The sequence below is a fragment of the Nerophis ophidion genome, linkage group LG12 (genome assembly GCF_033978795.1).
Source record: "Nerophis ophidion isolate RoL-2023_Sa linkage group LG12, RoL_Noph_v1.0, whole genome shotgun sequence".
Lineage (NCBI taxonomy): Eukaryota > Metazoa > Chordata > Actinopteri > Syngnathiformes > Syngnathidae > Nerophis > Nerophis ophidion.
The window spans coordinates 30,772,837-30,794,471 of record NC_084622.1 but is presented as its reverse complement, the minus strand read 5'-3'; the positions used below and the strand labels follow the sequence as shown (position 1 = coordinate 30,794,471).

General features: G+C 40.5%; 1 long non-coding RNA gene across 1 annotated transcript; it reads right to left on the bottom strand.

Moving 5' to 3' along the window:
• Nucleotides 1-10,913: 10,913 nt before the first annotated feature.
• LOC133563808 (uncharacterized) lies at nucleotides 10,914-18,611 on the bottom strand. Its single transcript, XR_009809121.1, has 4 exons — nucleotides 18,532-18,611; nucleotides 16,262-16,306; nucleotides 13,374-13,506; nucleotides 10,914-11,067 (listed from the first exon to the last, which is right to left on the bottom strand). It is a non-coding gene; the product is annotated as an uncharacterized LOC133563808 (long non-coding RNA).
• Between the last annotated feature and the right edge of the window lie 3,024 nt (nucleotides 18,612-21,635).

Below are 21,635 nucleotides of genomic sequence, written 5' to 3'. Positions count from 1 at the left end.
TTTCCACGCTGATGACTTGTTATCAAAGTTAGGCGTTGTAACCCTCACATCAATCAATCAATCAAATGTTTATTTATATAGCCCTAAATCACGAATGTCTCAAAGGGCTGCACAAACCACAACGACATCCTCGGCTTAGATCCCACATCAGGGCAAGAAAAAACTCAACCCAATGGCATGATAATGAGAAACCTTGGAGGGGGCGGCAGGCGTAAGACATTCCCCCCTCCCCCACAACCTCTCCGCCCCCCCCTCACATCGGTATATTTTTTCCTGCCGGTAGTTATATTTGATAAGGTATTTCCACGCTGATGACTTGTTATCAAAGTTAGGCGTTGTAACCCTCACATCAATCAATCAATCAAATGTTTATTTATATAGCCCTAAATCACGAATGTCTCAAAGGGCTGCACAAACCACAACGACATCCTCGGCTTAGATCCCACATCAGGGCAAGAAAAAACTCAACCCAATGGCATGATAATGAGAAACCTTGGAGGGGGCGGCAGGCGTAAGACATTCCCCCCTCCCCCACAACCTCTCCGCCCCCCCCTCACATCGGTATATTTTTTCCTGCCGGTAGTTATATTTGATAAGGTATTTCCACGCTGATGACTTGTTATCAAAGTTAGGTGTTGTAACCCTCACATCAATCAATCAATCAAATTTTTATTTATATAGCCCTAAATCACGAGTGTCTCAAAGGGCTGCACAAGCCACAACGACATCCAAGGCTCAGATCCCACATCAGGGCAAGAAAAAACTCAACCCAATGGCATGATAATGAGAAACCTTGGAGGGGGCGGCAGGCGTAAGACATTCCCCCCTCCCCCACAACCTCTCCGCCCCCCCCTCACATCGGTATATTTTTTCCTGCCGGTAGTTATATTTGATATGGTATTTCCACGCTGATGACTTGTTGTCAAAGTTAGGTGTTGTAACTCACATCAATCAATCAATCAATGTTTATTTATATAGCCCTAAATCACGAGTGTCTCAAAGGGCTGCACAAGCCACAACGACATCCTCGGCTCAGATCCCACATCAGGGCAAGAAAAAACTCAACCCAATGGCATGATAATGAGAAACCTTGGAGGGGGCCGCAGACGTAAGACATCCCCCCCTCCCCCACGACCCCCCCTCACATCGGAATATTTTTTCCTCCCGGTAGTTATATTTGATAAGGTATTTCCACGCTGATGATTTGTTAACAAAGTTAAGCGTTGTAACCCTCACATCAATCAATCAATCAATGTTTATTTATATAGCCCTAAATCACGAGTGTCTGAAAGGGCTGCACAAGCCACAACGACATCCAAGGCTCAGATCCCACGTCAGGGCAAGAAAAAACTCAACCCAATGGCATGATAATGAGAAACCTTGGAGGGGGCCGCAGACGTAAGACATCCCCCCCTCCCCCACAACCTCTCCGCCCCCCCCTCACATCGGTATATTTTTTCCTGCCGGTAGTTATATTTGATATGGTATTTCCACGCTGATGACTTGTTATCAAAGTTAGGTGTTGTAACCCTCACATCAATCAATCAATCAAATGTTTATTTATATAGCCCTAAATCACGAGTGTCTCAAAGGGCTGCACAAGCCACAACGACATCCTCGGCTCAGATCCCACATCAGGGCAAGAAAAAAACTCAACCCAATGGCATGATATTGAGAAACCTTGGAGGGGGCCGCAGATGTGGGACCGCACCCCGCACAACCTCTCCGCCCCCCCCGGTCGACTGGTGCAATCGACGTCGAGTGGGTGTAGCATAATATTGTGAGAGTCTAGTCCAGTGGTTCTTAACCTGGGTTCGATAGAACCCTAGGGGTTCGGTGAGTCGACATCAGGGGTTCGGCGGAGGTCAAAACAAACCCGATTCATCGTGTCAATAAAAAGTTCTACCTTTCGGCGTATTACCGATACGGCAACAGCAGAAGTCACACTTATTTGCAGATGTGTAGATTGTTTTGAGTTTATGCACTGTGTCGGTTTTGTTCTTTGAACAAGGTGATGTTCATGCACGGTTCATTTTGTGCACCAGTAATAAAACATGGTAACACTTGAGTATGGGGAACATCTTCAACCTTAATTATTGTTGCTTATTACCATGCAAATTAGTAACATATTGGCTTTTAACTAGTCATTTTTAAGTACTTATTAATACCTAATTCGGCATGGCCTCATTATAACTCTAACCCTCTAACCCTAACCAAATAACTCCAAATGAAGTCTTTGTTACTTGGAATATGTTTCGCTAGTGTCTAAAAACCTCTAAATTAAGTATTTGATACTTAGAATATGTTTTCCATACTAAAGTGTTACCAAAAACATAACTTTGTCTTGAATTTGAAAAAATCCTTTTATTTTTCACTAAGAAGGGTTCGATGAATGCGCATATGAAACTAATGGGGTTCGGTACCTTTAACAAGGTTAAGAATCACTGGTCTAGTCCATAGTGGATATAACATAATAGAGAGAGTGGGGCCAGCAGGAGACAATCCCCAGCGGAGACAGGTCAGCAGCGCAGAGACGTCCCCAACCGATGCACAGACCCTGGACAGCCAGCGTTTCATCCGTGGCCACCGAACCTGTGCCCCCCCCCCCCCCCCCCCCTCCATGAAGAAGAGGGGGGCAGAGCAGAAAAGAAACTGCAGATCAACTGGTCTAAAAGGGGGTCTTTTTAAAGGCTAGAGTATACAAATGAGTTTTAAGTTGGGACTTAAATGCTTCTATTGAGGTAACTGTTACCGGGAGGGCATTCCAGAGTACTGGAGCCCGAATAGAAAACGCTCTATAGCCCACAGACTTTCTTTGGGCTGTGGGAATCACTAGTAGACCGGAGTTCTTTGAACGCAGATTTCATGCCGGGACACTTGGTACAATACAATCAGCAAGATAGGATGGAGCTAGTCCGTGAAGTATTTTATACGTAAGTAGTAAAACCTTAAAGTCACATCTTAAGTGCACAGGAAGCCAGTGCAGGTGAGCCAGTATAGGCGTAATATGATCAAACTTTCTTTTTCTTGTCAAAAGTCTAGCAGCCGGCTTCACGGTGGGAGAGGGGTTAGCGCGTCTGCCTTACAATACGAAGGTCCTGCAGTCCTGGGTTCAAATCCAGGCTCGGGATCTTTCTGTGTGGAGTTTGCATGTTCTCCCCGTGAATGCGTGGGTTCCCTCCGGGTACTCCGGCTTCCTCCCACTTTCAAAGACATGCACCTGGTGATAGGTTGATTTGCAACACTAAATTGGCCCTAGTGTGTGAATGTGAGTGTGAATTTTGTCTGTCTATCTGTGTTTGCCCTGCGGTGAGGTGGCGACTTGTCCATGGTGTACCCCGCCTTCCGCCCGATTGTAGCTGAGATAGGCGCCAGCGCCCCCCGCGACCCCGAAAGGGAATAAGCGGTAGAAAATGGATGGATGTATGGGAGTCTAGCAGCCGCATTTTGTACCAACTGTAATCTTTTAATGCTAGACAGTAATCAAAAAGAAATGAAACGAACGAATGAATAATGACAAAATGGAACACATTTTAGCGATATTACGGAGATGACAGAAGGCTGTTTTAGTAACACTCTTAATGTGTGACTCAAACGAGAGAGTTGGGTCAAAAATAACATAAATCCATCCATCCATCCATTTTCTACCGCTTATTCCCTTTCGGGGTCGCGGGGGGCGCTGGCGCCTATCTCAGCTACAATCGGGCGGAAGGCGGGGTACACCCTGGACAAGTCGCCACCTCATCGCAGGGCCAACACAGATAGACAGACAACATTCACACTCACATTCACACACTAGGGCCAATTTAATGTTGCCAATCAACCTATCCCCAGGTGCATGTCTTTGAAAGTGGGAGGAAGCCGGAGTACCCGGAGGGAACCCACGCATTCACGGGGAGAACATGCAAACTCCACACAGAAAGATCCCGAGCCTGGATTTGAACCCAGGACTGCAGGACCTTCGTATTGTGAGGCAGACGCACTAACCCAACTGCCACCGTGAAGCCCATAACATAAATCAACTAGTGTTTTTAAATGCAATGCAAATGATTTTCAAAATATGCACAACTAACACAGACACACACACACACACACACACCTACATGCTTGTGCACGCACAAAACCACCCTAGACAATTGATTGAAAAATAAACTGCATAATGCAAGAAAATGCTGTCTAGGGTCTAGGTTGTGTGTGATATTTTGTCTCTGAGATTATTTGATTAGGTAACAAACCATCCCATCCATCCATCCATCTAAGCATTTTCTAGCGCTTGTCCCTCTCGGGTTTGAGCGGGGGGTGGAGGATAGTGTTGTGGGGGTGGCATCACAGGGCCATTTATTCATGTATTTATTTGACAGAGACATTACAATGAAACATTGCTACCCATAGGTAACCGATGTCAAAGTACATAAGACTAATAGCCACAGGCTAATTTGCAACCCTTGTCCCTGGTTAAACTTTAAAAAAAAAAATTAGATAAGTGTAGAACACATACAAAAGGATTAAGACAAGTACAAAATTAGATAAGTGTAGAACACATACAAAAGGATTAAGACAAGTACAAAAATAAAAACAGTTTGAAAATAATTGACCCCATTTGTCCATACTACACCCAGTTCTAGTGCTCACACTTCCGATTTTCCTTAAGCCACTTTTTCAGTTTTGTGGAGAAACGTTTAATGTCCGACTGTGACTTTAACTCCAGTGGCAAAGAGTTCCACAGACGTGAGGTCTTCACTGAGAACGCAGACCAACCCAGAGTGGTCCGGCACCTTTTCACTCTACAGCTCCCGCCAACTGCAGCTCCAGTCTGCACACCTTCACTATTGTATCTTTGTATTTCTTGACACATCAGGGGCTAATCCATTAAGACAGTGGTTCTCAAATGGGGGTACGCGTACCCCTGGGGGTACTTGAAGGTATGCCAAGGGGTACGTGAGATTTTTTTTAAATATTCTAAAAATAGCAACAATTTAAAAATCCTTTATAAATATATTTATTGAATAACACTTCAACAAAATATGAATGTAAGTTCATAAACTGTGAAAATAAATGCAGCAATATTCAGTGTTGACAGCCAGATTTTTTGTGGACATGTTCAATAAATATTGATGTTAAAGATTTCTTTTTTTGTGAAGAAATGTTTAGAATTAAGTTCATGAATCCAGATGGATCTGTATTACAATCCCCAAAGAGGGCACTTTAAGTTGATGATTACTTCTATGTGTAGAAATCTTTATTTATAATTGAATCCCTTGTTTATTTTTCAACAAGTTTTTAGTTATTTTTATATCTTTTTTTCCACACAGTTCAAGAAAGACCACGACAAAGAGCAGTATTTTGCACTGTTATACAATTTAAGAAAATCAGAAACTAATGACATCGTGCTGTATTTTACTTTTCCATCTCTTTTTTTTTTTCCAACCAAAAATGCTTTGCTCTGATTAGGGGGTACTTGAATTAAAACATTTTCACAGGGGGTACATCACTGAAAAAAGATTGAGAACCACTGCATTAAGACACTTAAATTAATGAGAAATTTATAAAATTATCAAAACTCGTCATGTTATATTTTTTGGGTATTATGGCAGTAAAATGCACTTCAATGTAGAATATATGTATAATATATTTATATTATTCATATATTATATATATATATATATATATATATATATATATATGTATATAAATATATATAATATCATATATATATTATATTATTCATTATTGTCTATTGTGTGTGAACTGTGGTGCTGAATTTCCCCTAGGGATTAATAAAGTACTTTCTATTCCATTCTAATAATACTTAATTGTTTTTTGGTCAACTATCTTTAGTGATTATTTATATAACGACGACAGAGGCTTCACCACACATATTGTGGCCTGTCCCCAGACCATGGCACAATAAGAAATATGGGATAAAATCATTGCATGCATGTAAACTTGTGCAGCTTGAGCACATAAACAAGGTCTAATAAGCCTGCACAGGCAATATTCACACCCAGCAAATACTTGTAAACATGGAATAAGGCAGCTGCGACAGTCATAGATCCAAAGATAACGATAGCAAGGTTGCAGTGCTCAGCTCACAGGAAGGGACTCATTAATGCTCGTTTATTCCATATTGTATGATGTAAAAGGTCACATTTCACCCATTGGCCCTCTGGATATGTACAGCGAAAGGCACCCGATGTTTGCAGCTCAAATACATTGTGGAAGGTTAGTTCATAGATGTAATATATGCAGCAAAGCATACAGTTAAACACAAATCACAACAAACAAGATTTCTATACAGAATCTCCTCTCTGGTCAACAAAAACACCATAAGGACCCAAGCAGGAACTCTCATCCAACCCTTTTTCCATTAACTATGCACCTCCTGTTATCCCAGCACCTGAAAACCTCTTAAATCAAGACTACAAACATCCCAAAACAAGCTACTTCAATCTACACCCCCCATCCCACCTCACCCCTTCCCACTGCTGCAGAGTGGGCTGACTCAGGGTGGAGGACAGAGTTAAACAACTTGCACTGAACATTGTATTCAAAATTTGCCACACCTCCCTGATAGCGGTGTACATGTCAAACTAATTCCTAACGACCGCCATAACCACAACACTAAGGGGAGCTCTACAAATCACATCAAACCCAGATTACGATCAAACAAGGGTCTTAACTGATTCTCCTTCTAAGCCGCATCAATATGGAATGCACTCCCAACAGGTGTAAAAGAAAGTGCATCCCTATCCTCCTTCACAACAGCATTGAGAGGTAGCTTCAACTTTTATCTACAACCCCCCACCCTCTCCACAGGCCACCCCAGGATTGTAAATGAATTGTATATACTTTTTTTTTGTTTACTGCTTTGTGTAAATATCCTTCAAAGTTGTGACCTACATTTCAATATTATTATGTCGATTAGTGACTCTGCTTCTAGTTGTGACCTACATTTCAATATTATTATGTCGATTAGTGACTCTGCTTCTAGTTGTGACCTACATTTCAGTATTATTATGTCGATTAGTGACTCTGCCTCTGATGATTTCCTTGTATGATGTGTTACGTGTGGGGGGTCGCAGCTTACAGCGAGGTTCGTTCCCTGGGATGCAAACGGACCATTCCGGACAGGACGTGCAGGTAGGATAGATGATTTATTCTCAAAGACTCAAAAAAGTGCCAACACAGAAAACCAGCCAGAGGAGAAACGTGTCGATTGCACTGGACGCTAGGGCTAACACTTAGCATTGACTAGAGACAGGCAATACTCAAGTAATAGAAGCTTGAAGCAAACAAAGAAGCCAGGCCGACTGACGGGCTAAGGCAGGTTTAAATAATGCCTCCGATTAGTGCTAGGGGACAGGTGATCGTCCCGAACACCAATCAGAGGCAGGTGAAAATAATAAGCAAACGTGGTAACTAAAACAAACTCAAGGGTGCACAAAACAGGAATTGAGGAGGTCCAAAATTAAGCCAAAATACCAAAACATGATCCGGGCCACGTATCATGACATGATGAGTGCATTATGCTGTTAGTTTATATTCATACCATGAATGGATTATCGTGAACCCCGATTTAGACAAGTTGCAAAACTTATTGGGGTGTTACCATTTAATGGTCGATTAAACTGAGTAAGTACTATAGTTTGGAAACTGTACCGATTCATATTATGTATTCTGTCCCTCACAATCTGCTAAAAAAAAACTTCAGCCATTCATTAATTCACAGGATTATGTTTTAAAGAACAGAAACACTGACAATGTAACAAGCAATAAGCAGCATGACTTGGTTGGGAAAAAAAACACATTATGTCCTTTTGTACTTGTCACACCGCGGTGAGGGATGTCTTGTCTTGGGGTTTTCTGTCTTATGGTTTGCATTTTTTGATTTGAAAAGTAACTCTCCTCTCGTTTCAGGTCACTTGCCCTTCCTTTTGTGTCATCAGTCTGACGTCATCCCTGTTCTCTGATTGTTTCCAGCTGTTCCCTATTACCTTCATGTGTTTTATAAGCTCACTCCTTCCTTTGTTGTGTGCCAGATTGGATTGTCTCGTTTGTTCGTGCTCTCTGGCGTCCATGTTCTTGTTCATGCCCTGCCTTGTCTCGTGCTTATGTCCCTTGATCCTGAACCCCTTTGTGAATATTTTGAGTTTTCCTTTCTTCCTCCTCAACAGAGTGATTTTGATTATTTCGTTATTCAGCCCCAGTGGTTAGTTTCAGTTAAATTTTTTCATTCATTCCTCAACTTTTTAAGTGACTATTTTTGTTTAAACTTTATTAGAATAGGTAGTGTAGAAATTTTCATAGCTGTTGTTTTGGTCCTCCTGTTGGAGCGTTTTTTTGTTAAATACTTTTTATAGCATATACGGCGTCAATTATAGTTCGTCTTTACATTTGTGTTTTCCTCCGTTTGGAGTGATTTTCGGTTGTTCCTTCTTTTTCTGGAACTTTTTCGCAGAGTAGTTTTTTTGTGATTATAGATATTGTTATTTCTTGACTTTGGAGGTAAAAGGAAGTTGTCAAAATAAAAGCCTGTCTAAAGTCCCAACTCTGCATCTGAGTCCAATCCTTTTACCAAGCGTGACAGTAACTCAACTGTTAAGTTCCACATAGTCGTGGTTTGTTTGTTTCTTCCTGTATTGTTTCTACAGGTATACAAATAAATATAATATGAAACACACAGACTTCTGCTATAGGGCTCAAAACGGGACGTGATTTTGCAATTGTTGCTGGGTGAAGTTTCTGTTTACATGGCTGTATTCAACCAGCAGTATTGTGACAAACTAAATTAAAATGGATTGTACGAAAGAAAAAAAATCAAGGGACTGTACTGAAACAAACAAGTCCCTATTCTAAAGGCTCACTACCTTAAAAAATAATTAACATTTTAAATTGATCTATATAAGCATGTCTAATAGACAAGATTCGAGCAAGTCGTCGAACATGACCTGTCTCTCGGTTAGCAGTTTTTATACAGGCAAAACATTTCGGAATGCAAAGTTTGTAAAGGCTTGCGGAAAATCAACTTTGGGTGAGTGCAAAACATCAGAAATGTCTTTTAGAAAGAGAAGACTGTCGACCTTTCAGCGGTATGTCAACAGGACTTATCACTGTGTGGTGTCTCCTTGAGAAATGTTATTTCTAACTAAATATTATTTCAAGTCTGCTATACAATTTGCATTAATCTGGGAAATATTTAAAGTCTTCTTGGTTATTCATCTATGAATAGAGTTATTTATTTTTTCAAAAATACTGTACATTGGTCATAACCTGCAGCTAGCTTAGCTAATTACCTTAGTTAATGCTACCACCCTACTGATAGTTATGTCAGCAACGGAATAAATCATGCTTTGATTCAAACTTACCAGTGTGAAAATGATGTGAACACACCAACATGTACCAGGTGATGGCCTTAAGTGATGTTTGATCATCTCACGGCTGTTATTCAGGCTATGGAGGACTTCGTATTTTTGGCTAAATTATCCCACAATGCAATGCCAGAAGCCATTCTGAAAGGCAAGCGTCATCGTTTAAGACAGCATTACACTTAATATTTCTGAACTATCTAGTGATAGGATGGAGAAATTGATTGATTGATTGATTGACACTTTTATTAGTAGATTGCACAGTTCAGTACATAATCTGTACAATTGACCACTAAATGGTAACACCCGAATAAGTTTTTCAACTTGTTTAAGTCGGGGCCCACGTTAATCAATTCATTTCTGTCAAATACTGTGAGTCGTTAGATAGGAAGTCCCTTTGTTTTTGTAAGGAGCAAACAGACGTATTTGGATGCAAGGATCCGTAAAATATCGACAAGTCCAAGTGGAACAGAGACCATGACATCTTCCCGGACTTTGTAAACAACTCAATTTTTCAACACAGCCCATTTTTCACCTTCAAGGACTTTCAAAATTGGGGGGCGGTATAGCTTGGTTGGTAGAGTGGTTGTGCCAGCAAATTGAGGGTTCCAGGTTTGATCCCCGTCACTGCCGTTGTGTTCTTGGGCAAGACATTTTACCCACCTGCTCCCAGTGCCACTCACGCTGGTTTAAATGTAACTTGGATATTGGTTTTCTCTATGTAAAAAAGCTTTAAGTCACTAGAGAAAACTCCTCACCCAGACTAGCAGGCTCTCTAATTGCCAGTGATCGGGCTTGCACTAGTGCAGTTAGTCAAGTGTGACTCAAAGAGAAATCTATGTTCCTAGACAAGACGATAGCGCCTTCTCTGTTAGGGTGAAGGCCGTCTATCATCAGCAAGCCGGGTTTTCCCCAGAAGGAGGGCCAATTATCAATAAAATGTAGTCCCTGTTGTCTACATAAGCTAGCCAGCCACTTATTAAGCAAGACCAATCTGCTATACCTTTCATAATTGCCTCTCGCAGGCAGGGGGCCAGATACAATTACTCGATGCCTGGACATCTTTCTAGCGAGATCACAATTCCTGGCTATGTTTCTCTTTGTAATATCTGACTGTCTCATCCTAGTGACATTGGAGCAAACGTGTAACTATGTTCGCATAACTAGTGGTGCGATTAGCCTGTCGTACGTGTTTACTAGGCCTGTTGCGAGTTAGCTTCCTAAGATTAGCTTCAATGTCAGGTGCTCTGGCCCCGGGAATACACTTAATTGTGGCTGGTTTGCGAAGCTTTATGTTTCGGGTGATAGAGTCCCCTATGACTAAAGTGTGGTGCTCGGTGGACTGGGGTGTAGGACTAGCTAAAGGGCTAAATCTGTTATGTGTCTCAACCGGTACACCGTAGCTTGTCGGCCGCTTAGGGCTGCTACAGGCTGGGCTAGATAGCTCGCAGATGTGTCCGCAACATCTAAAGTTACGAAATCACACTGCTCTAACTGGCGGACACGACTCTCTAGCAGAGCCAACCTACCCATGAGTAAGTTGCACGAAGCGCAGGAAGCCATACTCACAGAACTTTATGTCGCTGAATGGAGTGACAGCTGTCTTCGGGGAAGTGGTGGTCCCGGTGTGCCCGGGAGTAGCTTCCTTCAGACCGGCCCTGCCTTTCTCCGTGCTAGCTTTGTTAGCTTAGCAGCTAGCTAGCTGAAGATGGAGTGGTGAGACAGAGATCGGGTGATTTGCAAGTTAAAAGGAACTATTAAATATGTTCGAGAAGTTTTAAAGAAAGCTGCAAAACAAATATAAAATACAAGTAAAACATATAGAATAGAATAGAATAGAATAGAATACAAAGTACCGTATGATCCCTGGGGGAAATTCAGCACCACAGTTCGCTCACAATAGACAATAATAATAATAAATAATATAATATACATCATATATCATATATTTAATATATATATATATAATATAAATATATTCTACATATATTCTACATTTAAGTGCAAGGATTAATAGTAAAAAAAAAATATATATATATATATATATATATATATATATATATATATATATATATATATACACTAGGGGTGTGGGGAAAAATCGATTTGAATACGAATCGAATCAAATACGTTGTGCGATTCAGAATCGATTCTCATTTTTTAAAAAATTGATCTAAATTTTTTTTTAATCAGTCCAACAAACCACTACACAGCAATACCATAACAATGCAATCCAATTCCAAAACCAAACCTGACCTAGCAACACTCAGAATTGCAATAAACAGAGCAATTGAGAAGACACAAACACGACACAGAACAAACCAAAAGTAGTGAAACAAAAATGAATATTATCAACAACAGTATCAATATTAGTTATAATTTCACCATAGCAGTGATTAAAAATCCCTCTTTTACATTATCATTAGACATTTGTAAAAAAAAAAAAAAAAAAGAACAATAGTGTCACAGTGGCTTACACTTGCATCGCATCTCATAAGCTTGACAACACACTGTGTCCAATGTTTTCACAAAGATAAAATAAGTCACATTTTGGGTTTGTTTAATAGTTAAACCAAATTTACATTATTGCAATCAGTTGATAAAACATTGCCCTTTATAATTATAATTAAAAAAATAAAAATCTACTATTCTGCTAGCATGTCAGCAGACTGGGGTAGATCCTGCTGAAATCCTATGTATTGAATAAATACAGAATCGTTTTGAATTGGATAAATATTGTTTTTGAATCGAGAACCGCGTTGAATCAAAAAAATCTATATATTATCGAATCGCGACCCCAAGAATCGATATTGAATTGAATCGTGGGACACCCAAAGATTCGCAGCCCTAATATATATGTAGTAAATAAATAATAAACACATGAAACTAAATACAATCTTGTCTAACTAATCGGCTAAAAAGTAAAATACAATTTACTTATTTTCTTTTCATAGTTTCATAGCTGTTCCATAGACTGGGGCCATAATGGCGGGAAGATGCAACCCCGTGGCTTTGTGTCCTGATTTATGCAAAAATTAGGAGATGAGAGCCGGAGGATCTCAGGGCCCGAGAAGGTTCATTGGGTAAAAGCAAATCTAAAAGATAAGAAGGCCCAATACCATAAAAACATTTATAAACCATAAGTACAACCTTAAAATTGATCCTGAAACACACGGGGAGCCAATGCAGAGATTTTTAAACTGGTGTAATGTGATTCCGACTTCTGTTCTTCGTCATTACACGTGCCACTGAATTTTGGAGTAATTGTAAGGGTGCAAAAACCTTTTTCAGGAAGTTCTGAAAGCAGGGCGTTACAGTAATCTATACGACTTGTAATAAACTCATGCATTAGCGTCTCCATGTTGTCCCGAGAGAGAATTGGGTATATTCTTAAGATGATAAAAAAATATTTTTGTTATATTTTTTTACATGCGGTATAAAACTAAGGTCAGAGTCGAAAACTAAGCCCAGATTTTCACTTTAATGCAAGTTAACGCAAAGTGGGACTGTCATTTATTTTGGATTCATTTCTACTTTCAAAATGTTTTAGGTACCTGAAATTAAATGATCTGAACGAACACAAAGTCGTCAGAGCATGTCACATCTGATCAGTTAATTGCACCAATCTATGCTCGCCTTTGTCATTTTCTGTGGTCTGGATTATGTTTTTTTATTTTTCTGCTAGTTCTGGACTCCATTACTTCCTGTTTTTGCGCTCCCTTGTTTGGTGACCATGGCAACTCATTAGTTTCACCTGCCTCATTTGTTTGGACTCACGCACCTGTTTTAATCAGGAGAGATTATTTAAGCCTGTCATTATAAGATATCGGCCTGGCGACATTGATGTTCATAGTTCATGCTGCTCTGTTCATGTCACAGTAAGTGTTTGTTTTATGTTCATGGTTTACGTTAAAGTATTAGTTTTGTTTCCTGCGCCAAGTTTGTGACTCTGCCTTGTGAGTGCCTTTTGTTTGTACTTTTATAGTCAAGATTAAATCATGTTTTTACCTTCAAGCCATGTCCGGTCTAGTTCGTTTGCATCATGGAAGAACAAATCTCGCAGCAAGCTGTGAAAACCTCCACGTCACGACGGCCTTTCCCGTTAACTCTTCTTTTCAGCAGCTTCCTTTTGTCCAGAAATCTGTTTAGAAATGCGATAAAAACAAGTTATACCACTCTTCCACCTTGATTGTGGTAGTTGACAATCTGGATCAATGATCATCAGCAATGAGAGTGACACAAACAAATCATTTCAGTATGGCCAACGGCAATGCATTGTGGCAAATGTAGGGAAGTGAAGTGAATTATATTTATATAGCACTTTTTCTCGAGTGACTCAAAGCGCTTTACATAGTGAAACCCAATATCTAAGTTACATCTAAACCAGTGTGGGTGGCACTGGGAGCAGGTGGGTAAAGTGCCTTGCCCAAGTACACAACGGCAGTGACTAGGATGGTGGAAGCGGGGATCGAACCTGGAACCCTCCACCAACCGAGTTATACTGCCTAAATGTAGAAAAATACGAAGCCCTCTATTCAAAATGTCTTCAATATGTCATGTTTTGTGATCATGTTTTGTTTAGTTGTGTTATGTTACTTCAAGACTACATTAGTTCCTGTTTTTTCACTCCCTTGTTTTGTTTCACCTGTACTCATTTGGACTCACGCACCTGATTTGTTTAAGACTCACGTCACTATTATTTAAGCTTGCTGTTGCCAGGCAGTCGGCCTGGCGTCATTGTTGTTGTTGTTCCATGCTAGGTTCATTCTCTTCATGCCATAGTAAATGCTTCATGCCCTGCACGTAAATTTAGTTTATTCAAGTCACAGTTAGCGAGTTTTTGTTGTCCTAAGTTTTTTGCCTTTGTGGTAGTTTTTCTTTTTTTTAGCCAAGTTTTTTCCCCGCCTTGTGCGCACCTATTGTTTGTACTTTGTTAGTGTTAAAATTAGTCCGTCTGTCCCCCCGATCTTGACACATTAGCTTACTAACACGACTTCTTTGGCTTTGCCTTCACCTTTGAAATGAAACAGATCTCACTAAAAATTGTGTTTTTCCTCTATCCATCATAACCACGATTGTGACATATTTGGAACTTGTTAAAGAAAAACAAACACAACTTTAGGACACACTCCAATGTAAAGATGCTATGCCGATGGAGTAAGACCCAAGATGCATTGCGGTTCCAAGTCCCTTTCGTGCCACTGAATACTTGCACACACAGAAGTTCATACACAGTATAGTCCCCTGTAGGCAGACATTCCATTATGTAATAATACAATAATATAATAATACAATAATATCTACAAACATGTTGTGTTTTTTTATTTTTATATTATCAGAATAGCGACAAAATTTGCAATCAAGCTTACATTGTTATTGAAGATATCCAGCTGGTAGCTGGAAAAGTAAAAGTGAATGTATTTATTAACCAGGACCTACTTCACTGTTGATTGTTGCATGACTTCTTATAACAATTACTGAATACCTTTGTGGACCTGAAGTGTGTGTTTGTTGATCACCAACCAGGCACACATTTTCTTGGTAAAAGACATTCAAGCTGTGTCAAAATCATGATCCTTCGAAGGACCCAGCCCACCAATCAGCCACCTGTAAGTGCCTAAAGGGGATTTTACACCAAAAACGTCTTGTAAGTCAGTGGTCCCCAACCACCGGGCCGCGGCCCGGTACCGTGCAGTGGCCCGATTGGTACCGGGCCGCAGAATAATTTTTTATTTTAAAAAAAATATATAAAAAAAAAAAATTAAATTTTTTAAAATTTTTTTATTAAATCAACATGAAAAACACAATATACACTTACAAATGGTGCACCAACCACAAAAAACTCAATTTTCCATGACAAAAACGTCCCCTTTTTCATGACAAAGAAGAAAAAAAAAGAAAAAGAAAAAAAAAGGACAACCCCCCGGGCCGCGGGACAAATTATTAAGCGTTGACCGGTCCGCGGATACAGAAAGGTTGGGGACCACTGTTGTAAGTAATGTGGCATCCTGACAGAAGCACACAGAGTCTGAGCTGTTATTAAACTTTTTTGCCCACCTGAACACGCCAACAGGAGTCCTCCGAACCATTCCCGCACACACATTTGCCTTCACAGCAGCAACACGTCAATCATGGTCACGAAAAGCGAGATGCATTCACGGAGCCTGGAATTCTGATCGTCAAAATTACAACAGTAGCAAGTCAAGTTTTTTTGCACATTCTATTTTTTGTATTGCTGTTCATTTTGCTGTGATAAAATGTTGTCTGTCTATCTGTGTTGGCCCTGCGATGAGGTGGCGACTTGTCCAGGGTGTACACCGCCTTCCGCCCGATTGTAGCTGAGATAGGCGCCAGCGCCCCCCGCGACCCCGAAAGGGAATAAGCGGTAGAAAATAGATGGATGGATGGAAGTATGACTAAGTGCTGTGGATTTTATTTCATGTTGTGAATATACTTGTTATATTTTTTCTATATTATTAAAGTAATACAACTAGGCATTTAAGTCTGACAAAAAGTCACATATCGAATAAATTCTCAATTTATAACAATTCTCGTGTTGACCTCAGGATACAGAGACGGCAGGCAAGATCGAATCAAGAAAAGAAGTGTCTTTAATTAAGTCCAAAAAAGATAACGAAAGGTGATGGAGCAGAAACGCACATCATATAATATACCCAATAAGCAGGAACCTCAGAGGTCGGCAAACTAAGGAAACACTGAACCAAAGAAAAGTCCACAATAGATCTTTTCTACACCTCAGGAAGGACAGAAAAAAAACACACGGAGGTTAGGTGAATAATAAGGGCGAACAAAAACGTGGAAAGTCAAGCAAATGCATGCGGCGTGGAAGGAACAGGAAACAATAACACAATAATAATATTCCATTAACTGATTACCTTGAGGTGTGCTTCAAGGTCCGCCCCTCGCCGAGGAAGAGTGAACTGAAAAGAAAAAAAAAACACAAAAGGGAATATGCAGGCACACAATAAAAAGGGAAGGCTGGAGAACAATAAAACACAACATCTCGTTTCAAACCGGTTCTTGCAATATATTTTTTAAATAAAAATGATGATAAAACGTTTTCAAAACAGGATACAGACAGGTTATAAAAGCTCCTCTTGGCTGCAATGCTTTTTAAAAAAAAAAAACGATTATTAAAAATTTTTTTAAAAGATACATTTTTGAAAATTAGGAATTGTTGCGATCCGCTGCTCGGATCTACACATATTCTTAGTTATTTTTCCATTGTTGTATCACTCGCCGTCATTTCCTGTTAGTCTGTCACCATGGTTACATATTAGTACAACCTGCTACTCCCGGTCCACGCACACCTGTTTGTCTAATCACCCTCCTATATAGCCAGCCTCTTCCGTTCATTCTGCCTGGGTTCATAATTGGCTGTCATGCAACAGGTGACAACTGCTATTTCTAGTATATATTTTCTCGCTAGCTCTCATGCTAAGCCTTTGTGTTTTTTCCAGTTTTCATGCTGATGAATTGCTTTTCCCTTTTGTGCCTACGTGCCATTTTAGTTTCTTAGTTGTTTATTCCTAGCTTTCATGCTAGTGTCTTTTGTTTGCTTTTTCTTTAGCACCAGTGTTTTTGTTCATAGCCTGTTTTTGTTCAATTAATAAATCATTTAATCTTACCTCTTGCTGTGTTCGAGTCGATGCATCCGCGGAAGGACATTCCCGGCTGACGTGTGTGATTCACCCACCCCAATAGAAGGAGACTTCTACAAGCACGTTCTGTGTTTTCCATTACTAATTCATGGCAGACTTTGTAAATACTGACAACTACTTTGGGAAAAATGAGGATCAACAACACCATCTTTTTCAGCCTGAATATACGGAAGATGATCTACAGGCTTAATAAGCAAAGCGGGCAAGCAGAGGGGGCGAAAAGTCAGAACAGACGGGAGGCAGAAAGAGCCATGTGTGTCAGGACTTTGTGGGGAAAATGTAAAACACAAATCCATTCTTGCAGTCTTATCATGTAGCACTACTGTTTGTATTCACAACTTTTCTCTCACGTGACGATATATACCGTCCAGATCATAGAATGAAAGTGAAGGTGGACGAACAAAAAATGACACTATGGGCGCAAAGTCATTCTTTTAAAAATATAAGCTTTGCCATAGACAGAAGAGAGGCTAGATGTGACCAGATTTATCTCTAAGTCAGAGGTAATATTGTTAGAATAATACCATCTAAATTATCACAAAAACTTTGTGTTGAAATGAGTTTCCAGCGAGAAGACCAAAAGCTGTCTTTGAACCTACCAAGAGGAAGGCTCGTAAAACTCCACTGGGTAGGAGGAAGGCATCATGAAGGTGTTCCTGTTTTCTTTCATGTATTATAATCAACAGAAAGATATTGTTTTAACCCAAGGACTACAAAGCATAGAGAAGGCAGGATCAGATGACCTCTTTTTTTAACTCTTTTACGACCTCTTTTTTGAATTGACCTTTTCTGTGAACTGTTTATGACCTTTTCTGTGAACTGCATACGACCCTAGTCCCTTAGAAACCGCTGTGGCCATGTGGTCAGGGAAGGTCCAAATAAAAGAAGGAGGCGTGCAATCTTTTGGCAGAGTGTGGGTGACACTGTAAGAGGTTACAGGTCGACACGTTTCTCCTCAATTGAGCAACATTGAATTATTTCTCTGTTTACTTCCTTACTTCTTGTCTTGTTTAATAAATGTCATCAGTGTTTGAACCTGACAAATATATCAAATTATGCTAGTATGAAGAGCGGGTTTATTTATTTATTGCATTCTGGCAACGTAGCTCTTTTTTGTACAATACATGTGCTTCATGTAATTTGGATGAATATACATGAATTATCGATATTAGAACACATTTATTATACTGTATTCCACTGAGGCTGTTCCCAATCCCCCTAACACACCTTTCATAGAGGAAGCAAAGTCTAAATCCACAACACGGCAATTTTTTAGAATCTTAAGCCACCACATGAGTCAGAAAAGTCATTGTTCGAAAGGCCCCTGCAAGTGGTCGAAATTGAAACACTCTTTTGTGCTCCACATGACATATAATGGTGGTCCTCTGGTCCAAATTGTGTTTACATTTTGTACCCAATCCGAATTCCAATCAGTAGCCTATTTAAGTAGCCTGACGTTAACAAGACTGTGATTGGATACTCACTTGTCATTCCAAAGTGCATATCCATTCACTAGTTTCAATTCAGCAGGAAGCAGGAAATGTTGTGTCGTAGGCATACCAGGCTAGCAGAGAAGGAGAACAAAACGATTAGGTGGCAGATATATATTTGCACGGCCATTTTCAAGAAGGATATTTAAAGAGAAACTACATCTTGTGAGACTGTTCTGGAGATGAAATGGGGAAATGCTCGCCATTTCCACACAAATAGATAGATGGATAGTACTTTATTTATTCCTTCAGGAGAGTTCCTTCAGGAAAATTTAAATTTTCAGCACAATCCCATTTAAGATCAGACAAACATTACAGGGAGACAGAACAGGATCGCTGACAGGTCTGTCGGCTTCCCGCGCCCCTTACAAAAAAGGTGAGATACAGGTAAACAAGTGGGGGGAATGGGAGAAAAAAATAGAAGATTAAAATAAAATAAAATAAAAATATCGGTCTAGGCCTGGGCCCTGGAGAGGGGGTCCAGACTGAGGCCAAGGGAAAAAAAACAACAACAACTCATAGCCATAGTACACACACACGTAAGACGGAAACATCAAACATTAAAGGAGTCAAAAGACATTAAAGCAGCGGATACAACCAGCCACTTCTACATACAGCTATGAATAAAAAGTAAAATAAACATGTACACCGTGGTGGTCTCTGCGGTGTTCCACGACATTGTCTGCTGGGGTGGAGGGAGCATGGCCATAGACAGGAGCAGACCCAACAAAGCAACCAAGAGAGCAGGTGTGCGACACCTGCTCCCCTAGCCAAGACAACGCAAAGCCTCTCCGTCTCGGCGCTCAGTGCCAGCTCCGCAGCCCTGTACCCTCATCCGCACCCCCTCCAGCCCCTACAAACCAACTCCGGTGTGGCAGAGACCCAGCAGCTGGTCTCCATGGATAAAAGGCTCTCGGGGGGCAGATCCAGAAGTCCACAAAAAGCGCCGCAGAGGTCATGAAAGTTTCCCCCCTTGTCACACAGTCCCAAAGGGTCCCGGACCAAAAGGCAAAAAAATATAATAACACATGTAAACAAGAGGGAAACACAAAAGGATGACACAAGAGCACAGAGCTCCTGCCAACAGTAGCCACTACAGCAGCGCCATCTTGGAAAATAAATTAATAAATAAATAAAATTAGAAATAAAATAATCCGACTACGAGTGGTACCACTGGCTTGTACGGCGTCAAATGGGTTCTACAAATTGTGAGTTCAAATGTTTTATTTTTTCATTTTTAATATTTTTTTTGCAATTTTAATTTCGACAGTACCACATAAGATATGTTTTAACTGCTGATACGGGTTGATTGATTATTAAATGCGCCAGAAAATAACCCTTTTTGTACACCGTTGATGTGATTCAATGTACAGGAGGATGTAAATCTGCTTTTGTATAGTATTTCTCCAGCAATAGTCATGTGGTGACATAAATGATGGTATTTGAGGGACGGCGTGGCGCAGTGGGGAGAGTGGCCGTGCGCAACCGGAGCGTCCCTGGTTCAATTCCCACCTAGTACCAACCTCGTCACGTCCGTTGTGTCCTGAGCAAGACACTTCACCCTTGCTCCTGATGGGTGCTGGTTGGCGCCTTGCATGGCAGCTCCCTCCATCAGTGTGTGAATGTGTGTGTGAATGGGTAAATGTGGAAGTAGTGTCAAAGCGCTTTGAGTACCTTGAAGGTAGAAAAGCGCTATACAAGTACAACCCATTTATCATTTATTTATTTATTTTGAGAGGTAATCATTGAAGTTGAACGTCACTGAAGGCCTAGGTGGGAAACGCACGGCCCGTTACTGTGCTACACAAACATGAGAGGCATAATCGTGACGCCTTTTGATTGGCTGAATTTTTAGAACAGGTGTGATAAAGACACCTTTGAAGAAGTGAAGTGCTGGTAACCTCTCCTTCCAGCAAGTCAACAAACTAGAAGTAATTGCTAAAATTAGAAGAAACGGTAGGATTAAACAAGCTCTGCTCCTACTTCTAAACATGTGTTCTATAATGTAACTTGAAACAAAACAATTACCATCATGTGGTCTTATTCACAATTTTCTTTTGCCATCATTCATACCTACTGTGGTGAAATCGCGAAAAGCATGAAATAACTATACAAAAGCAAAGCCCCCACACACAGGAATACATCTTTTTAGCTGGTGTTCAATTTTATAGGTAATATTTTTTTTTGACAGCAAGGACCTTACAAATGAGTCTTGTTGCTCGAAGGACAGTGAGTCAGAGTTGATAATCTCCTGGTTGCAGTTACAGACCGCTGCGAATGTCTTGGCAGGGACCTCTTATGACAGCTAACTAGACTTCTGCAAGCCCATTTCACGCAAAAGTCTCAACTTTACCAACCTATGGTGGGCTACGAGGGGATTTTATATAGCAAAGGACACTGATGTGCATTTCTGGTCTCGTCGTCCTCGTCCAGACAGAAGGGTAACATGGCAGTGTGACTGGATCAAAAGAGATGTTGGAGAGGCTTTACTGAACTAAAAGTTGCTTTATTACAAGCGAGAATATCATTGTACAGGACTGCAGTTCCTGGAGGAGGCCATTTCAAAAATGAGTCCCTCCTAACTTGGAGAAGCCAAACGATCAATTTATATTCCTCCTTCCTGTCTCTGGGTGTGTTAGGTCAGGACAGCACATCCTGACCATAAAAGGAGATGTTCGTGTGTAAGTGTCTGGAAAGTCAACAGATGCAGGTCGTATTTTAGATGCTCTCATTAAGCTAAACATGTAGTGTCATCTCACGGATAGGGTCATCACCTTTGCATGCCGAGGTCCATTGTCAAATGTCATTACCAAAGGGCCCCATGTTATTTCGTGTCCCAACTGAAATCCCTTGTAGTTAAACTGGTGGTGTGCTTTATCCAAGATGTATATAAACATTCACTATATGCAAAACATAGTATGAGTTATTTAATTCACTTCAACACCAAAAGGACAAGATTAAACATTGGGAACCAGGCTTCCCCTGGATTGGTTAGTGCTGTGTACGCTGTTGATGGTGGGATGCGGTGCGATTCCGGGGGGTGTTACCTCGGAGAACATGGTTCTCTTTGCCGTACCAGGATATAATGAAGCGAAGTA